The sequence below is a fragment of the Schistocerca serialis genome, unplaced genomic scaffold, assembly GCF_023864345.2.
Source record: "Schistocerca serialis cubense isolate TAMUIC-IGC-003099 unplaced genomic scaffold, iqSchSeri2.2 HiC_scaffold_1213, whole genome shotgun sequence".
NCBI classification, from domain to species: Eukaryota; Metazoa; Arthropoda; class Insecta; order Orthoptera; family Acrididae; genus Schistocerca; species Schistocerca serialis.
The window spans coordinates 145001-152082 of record NW_026047418.1 but is presented as its reverse complement, the minus strand read 5'-3'; the positions used below and the strand labels follow the sequence as shown (position 1 = coordinate 152082).

The window sequence follows — 7082 nt, the reverse complement described above, 5'->3', positions numbered from 1 at the left end:
ATCCACACTATAACTTGCGTTTCATGAAGAGTTATGTCCAATATGCGACATTCCCGCTGTCCCTATACATGAGCTGCGAGCTGTACCACGTACAAGCTACAGACGCGATCGCATTGCTCACTGTACGGATTCCCATGCCGAGGCGATCAGCTAGGAAGCGCCCCATCCACGTCGGTACCCTTGGGCGTTGCACTCGCAGTCGCAAAAAACGTTGGGCAAATATATTTCTCCGATGCTGAGCGATCAGCTAGGAAGCGCCCCATCCATGTCGGTACTCGTACGCGTCGCACTCGCAGTCGCAAAAAACGCTGGGCAAATATATTTCTCGGAAGAGTAATGACAGTCCGAGCCTCCTGCGTGGGAAGAGTCTTTCTAGGCCCTGACCCACGGGAAGCGTGTAGCTTCCCCATCCCGGACATTTCACGTCGTCACACTACCGGTATTGACTAATAGACTGATTGCTGATAATCATTAGCCACACACTGGGGGAAACGGCCGACAGGGGCGGCAACATAGTGGAGCCGCAGTGTCACTAATGTACAGAGATAGAACAGTTTCGACTGGAACCAGAGTAACCGTATACACGGCACTGATTAGTAATAGATGCAGAGCCATCAGAATACAGATAATATATACAACCGTCCCTATACATGCTGAAAGACTCTGCACACAATGAGAACCACACGTCAGCCAGACACTATCACACACTACTCTCTGCCTCTAACAGGCACACACACAATATCTAACCACCAGCATGGAAGAACATCCGGTGCATCCTCTCCGCCACATTACACAATCCACACTATCATAACCAGACCGGGAGGTCCACCCAGAAAACAGAATATCCCACCCTTCGACATCCGCCATTGCTCAGCTAAGCCACGAACACCCACACATGTCCTACACAGGGGTGCACCCAACATCACAATACTGCCTCCTGTCACAGTACACAAACAATGGCAGGAATGAAAGACACAGATCTGCCACAACCTTGAATCGGAGCGCCGCCTGTCATGAGCCACAAGTGCATCCTGACGTGACAAATCGGATGATCCCGCAGGCATGCACTTACGATAATCACTATCAACGAACCTGCCGCCCCCTCCCCCCCCAAAATACACCTTTCCTACAACGTGTACCTTAACCTAAGCTATATTGTACCTTAACCTAAGCGATATTGTACCTTAACCTAAGGTATATCGTACCTTAACCTAACCTACATTGCGCCTTCACCTAACCTACGTTGTACCTTAACCTAACCTACGTTGTACCTAACCTAACCTACGTTGTACCTTAACCTAACCTACGTTGTACCTTAACCTAACCTACGTTGTACCTTAACCTAACCTACGTTGTACCTTAACCTAACCTACGTTGTACCTTAACCTAACCTACGTTGTACCTTAACCTAACCTACGTTGTGCCTTAACCTAACCTACGTTGTGCCTTAACCTAACCTACGTTGTGCCTTAACCTAACCTACGTTGTGCCTTAACCTAACCTATGTTGTGCCTTAACCTAACCTATGTTGTGCCTTAACCTAACCTATGTTGTGCCTTAACCTAACCTATGTTGTGCCTTAACCTAACCTATGTTGTGCCTTAACCTAACCTATGTTGTGCCTTAACCTAACCTATGTTGTGCCTTAACCTAACCTATGTTGTGCCTTAACCTAACCTAGTTGTGCCTTAACCTAACCTACGTTGTGCCTTAACCTAACCTACGTTGTGCCTAACCTAACTACGTTGTGCCTTAACCTAACCTACGTTGTGCCTTAACCTAACCTACGTTGTGCCTTAACCTAACCTACGTTGTGCCTTAACCTAACCTACGTTGTGCCTTAACCTAACCTACGTTGTGCCTTAACCTAACCTACGTTGTGCCTTAACCTAACCTACGTTGTGCCTTAACCTAACCTACGTTGTGCCTAACCTAACCTACGTTGTGCCTTAACCTAACCTACGTTGTGCCTTAACCTAACCTACGTTGTGCCTTAACCTAACCTACGTTGTGCCTTAACCTAACCTACGTTGTGCCTAACCTAACCTACGTTGTGCCTTAACCTAACCTACGTTGTGCCTTAACCTAACCTACGTTGTGCCTTAACCTAACCTACGTTGTGCTTAACCTAACCTACGTTGTGCCTTAACCTAACCTACGTTGTGCCTTAACCTAACTACGTTGTGCCTTAACCTAACCTACGTTGTGCCTTAACCTAACCTACGTTGTGCCTTAACCTAACCTACGTTGTGCCTTAACCTAACCTACGTTGTGCCTTAACCTAACCTACGTTGTGCCTTAACCTAACCTACGTTGTGCCTTAACCTAACCTACGTTGTGCCTTAACCTAACCTACGTTGTGCCTTAACCTAACCTACGTTGTGCCTTAACCTAACCTACGTTGTGCCTTACCTAACCTATGTTGTGCCTTAACCTAACCTATGTTGTGCCTTAACCTAACCTATGTTGTGCCTTAACCTAACCTATGTTGTGCCTAACCTAACCTATGTTGTGCCTTAACCTAACCTATGTTGTGCCTTAACCTAACCTACGTTGTGCCTTAACCTAACCTACGTTGTGCTTAACCTAACCTACGTTGTGCCTTAACCTAACCTACGTTGTGCCTTAACCTAACCTACGTTGTGCCTTAACCTAACCTACGTTGTGCTTAACCTAACCTACGTTGTGCCTTAACCTAACCTACGTTGTGCCTTAACCTAACCTACGTTGTGCCTTAACCTAACCTACGTTGTGCCTTAACCTAACCTACGTTGTGCCTTAACCTAACCTACGTTGTGCCTTAACCTAACCTACGTTGTGCCTTAACCTAACCTACGTTGTGCCTTAACCTAACCTACGTTGTGCCTTAACCTAACCTACGTTGTGCCTTAACCTAACCTACGTTGTGCCTTAACCTAACCTACGTTGTGCCTTAACTAACCTACGTTGTGCCTTAACCTAACCTACGTTGTGCCTTAACCTAACCTACGTTGTGCCTTAACCTAACCTACGTTGTGCCTTAACCTAACCTACGTTGTGCCTTAACCTAACCTACGTTGTGCCTTAACCTAACCTACGTTGTGCCTTAACCTAACCTACGTTGTGCCTTAACCTAACCTACGTTGTGCCTTAACCTAACCTACGTTGTGCCTTAACCTAACCTACGTTGTGCCTTAACCTAACCTACGTTGTGCCTTAACCTAACCTACGTTGTGCCTTAACCTAACCTACGTTGTGCCTTAACCTAACCTACGTTGTGCCTTAACCTAACCTACGTTGTGCCTTAACCTAACCTACGTTGTGCCTTAACCTAACCTACGTTGTGCCTTAACCTAACCTACGTTGTGCCTTAACCTAACCTACGTTGTGCCTTAACCTAACCTACGTTGTGCCTTAACCTAACCTACGTTGTGCCTTAACCTAACCTACGTTGTGCCTTAACCTAACCTACGTTGTGCCTTAACCTAACCTACGTTGTGCCTTAACCTAACCTACGTTGTGCCTTAACCTAACCTACGTTGTGCCTTAACCTAACCTACGTTGTGCCTTAACCTAACCTACGTTGTGCCTTAACCTAACCTACGTTCGTTGTGCCTTAACCTAACCTACGTTGTGCCTTAACCTAACCTACGTTGTGCCTTAACCTAACCTACGTTGTGCCTTAACCTAACCTACGTTGTGCCTTAACCTAACCTACGTTGTGCCTTAACCTAACCTACGTTGTGCCTTAACCTAACCTACGTTGTGCCTTAACCTAACCTACGTTGTGCCTTAACCTAACCTACGTTGTGCCTTAACCTAACCTACGTTGTGCCTTAACCTAACCTACGTTGTGCCTTAACCTAACCTACGTTGTGCCTTAACCTAACCTACGTTGTGCCTTAACCTAACCTACGTTGTGCCTTAACCTAACCTACGTTGTGCCTTAACCTAACCTACGTTGTGCCTTAACCTAACCTACGTTGTGCCTTAACCTAACCTACGTTGTGCCTTAACCTAACCTACGTTGTGCCTTAACCTAACCTACGTTGTGCCTTAACCTAACCTACGTTGTGCCTTAACCTAACCTACGTTGTGCCTTAACCTAACCTACGTTGTGCCTTAACCTAACCTACGTTGTGCCTTAACCTAACCTATGTTGTGCCTTAACCTAACCTATGTTGTGCCTTAACCTAACCTATGTTGTGCCTTAACCTAACCTATGTTGTGCCTTAACCTAACCTATGTTGTGCCTTAACCTAACCTATGTTGTGCCTTAACCTAACCTATGTTGTGCCTTAACCTAACCTACGTTGTGCCTTAACCTAACCCATATTGTACCTTAACCTAACCCATATTGTACCTTAACCTAACCCATATTGTACCTTAACCTAACCCATATTGTACCTTAACCTAACCCATATTGTACCTTAACGTAACCTAATTTGTGCCTTAACGTAACCTAATTTGTGCCTTAACGTAACCTAATTTGTGCCTTAACGTAACCTAATTTGTGCCTTAACGTAACCTAATTTGTGCCTTAACGTAACCTAATTTGTGCCTTAACGTAACCTAATTTGTGCCTTAACGTAACCTAATTTGTGCCTTAACGTAACCTAATTTGTGCCTTAACGTAACCTAATTTGTGCCTTAACGTAACCTAATTTGTGCCTTAACGTAACCTAATTTGTGCCTTAACGTAACCTAATTTGTGCCTTAACGTAACCTAATTTGTGCCTTAACGTAACCTAATTTGTGCCTTAACGTAACCTAATTTGTGCCTTAACGTAACCTAATTTGTGCCTTAACGTAACCTAATTTGTGCCTTAACGTAACCTAATTTGTGCCTTAACGTAACCTAATTTGTGCCTTAACGTAACCTAATTTGTGCCTTAACGTAACCTAATTTGTGCCTTAACGTAACCTAATTTGTGCCTTAACGTAACCTAATTTGTGCCTTAACGTAACCTAATTTGTGCCTTAACGTAACCCATGTTGTGCCTTAACGTAACCCATGTTGTGCCTTAACGTAACCCAATTTGTGCCTTAACGTAACCCATGTTGTGCCTTAACCTAACCTATATTGTGCCTCAACCTAACCTATATTGCGCCTTAACCTGACGCACGTTGTCGCTGAACCTGCTCTGTAATTGTTATGCAACTCGTTAAATTAGTGTAGTGTTGCCTAACCGCAACCCTCGCAATATAGTTCGCTATTCGCACTGCCCGGTCCCCTGTGTATCGCGTCATGTTAAACACCTTGCAGGTGTTGCTGACTTTCCACATGCTCCTGCTATACACTGTAATGTGGATAGCAGCAGGACGTACATGCCCCCCCCCCTTCCCCCCTGCCTTCGCAAGCTGGTCGTTGAGAAGTTTGCATGTTCAATGCCCTTCGCATGCCGACGTACTCAGCCTACGTTGTGGTACGGCCTGTCACCTGTCCGCCGATGTACGCAAAACCCACAAACTGTACTGCACATTGGTCCGTATGTACTGAATGATACATCGTGGCACATGTGTGACCGTACGACGACTGCGCCTAGCAACGGCAGACCATACAGTCCAAATATTGTGCACGCAGCTACGTGTCGTCTCCCTATAAGAGCTGGATTGCAGTGTGGTACGCCATTCAGACGTGTGGGAGGAACGGACGCCCTGGATGGCGATCAGCATGAGCAGTCTGTTGATGTAGTGGAGCGTGTATTCGGACGTAGTCGTCTCTTCTCACACACCGTGATAGCATGTTGCACCGCGTTCCACATCTGCGACATCCTGCAGAGGCCGGCTGACAGTCGTTCGCGCAATGGACACCGCATACGTACGGGGGCTACCTTCCACGTGTTCTCGAGGCGTGCACATGTTGTTGCGTCTATGTGGGCAGACGTAGTGTGTTGTGACACCTGACACAGGCATGCAATACTCGTTGCAAATGGCGATGGACGTCTACGTTTGCTGGTGACGTTACGCAAATGAACAACAGGTAACCCGTTGTGGTGCGGTTGTTCTCGCTAGAGGTGAATCAGTGTTGGCGACGATCGGTCGAGCTATTAACCGGTTGTTTCAGGGATACCCACCATGCCCACGAACGTGAAAGGGGACCCACCATGCCCACGAACGCGAAAGGGGATCTGGGTGTGAGGCGATACGCGGCGGTGGCTGGGTGGGACCGTCCCCGGCCGGTGAGGGGGGGCCGCCCGGCGTGCTGGCAGCGCGGTGCGTGGGCGCACGCGCTACAGCCGGCTGGTGGGGGCGGCCAGTGGCAGGCGCGCCGGCCGACGGACGCGGCAGGCGGCGCAGCTGCGCGCCGGCGCCCCCTGCTCGCGGCGCCTTGCGGCCAAAGTAGGTCCTCGCGGGCCCGGTGCGAAGCGCGGTGGCCATCTGCAGTGTGCTGGTCCGATTGAGGACTGTGTGCGCTGAGGATGCGCCGCCGCCCGGCGCTCGGCGCCGCGACGCCGTCTGCTGCTCGGTCGCCCCAGCGGTTCTCGCAGGTGGTTTGTATCGCAGCTGTGCGGACGTGTTGGCGCGTGCGCTGTGCTGGGAGAGTTCGCTTCGGCACCCAAGTGGGGCTTTTGTCCTTCTGTGGCGCTGGCGTTGGAGCTGCCGGTCACCGTAGGTGGCGCGTGTTGTCTCCCGCCGGCAATGCCACGACAGCACGCTCCCGGGCCTCTGTCGGCAGCGGCAAGCTCAGTTGGGAGCACGGGTGGTCGCACCTAAAGCGTCTACTCGCCTAACTCCGGGCGATTGCGCCTCTCTCGAACCCGACCAAGTACTTAGGACGGCGCTGCGCGCCGCCGGGACCTGAGAGGGTTTCGAGGTGTGTTGTGCAGGGGAGCTCAGCCTCCTCCTGTTTGCAGAATAATTGAGCGGACGCTTGCGTGTTCGCGCGGGCCCCCGGGACACACTCCCGGGCGGCCGGCTGCTCAGCTCTAGTTGACGCAGCTCCCTGGTTGATCCTGCCAGTAGTCATATGCTTGTCTCAAAGATTAAGCCATGCATGTCTCAGTACAAGCCGCATTAAGGTGAAACCGCGAATGGCTCATTAAATCAGTTATGGTTCCTTAGATCGTACCCACGTTACTTGGATAACTGTGGTAATTCTA

At 49.0% G+C, this 7082-nt stretch overlaps 1 non-coding gene across 1 annotated transcript in view; it reads left to right on the top strand.

Moving 5' to 3' along the window:
- Window positions 1–6922: 6922 nt before the first annotated feature.
- The window catches only part of LOC126435640 (small subunit ribosomal RNA), a 1909-nt gene continuing 1749 nt past the window's right edge, over window positions 6923–7082 (top strand). Inside the window, exon 1 of the ribosomal RNA XR_007580086.1 lies at window positions 6923–7082. This exon is cut by the window's right edge and continues 1749 nt beyond it. This is a non-coding gene — a ribosomal RNA (small subunit ribosomal RNA).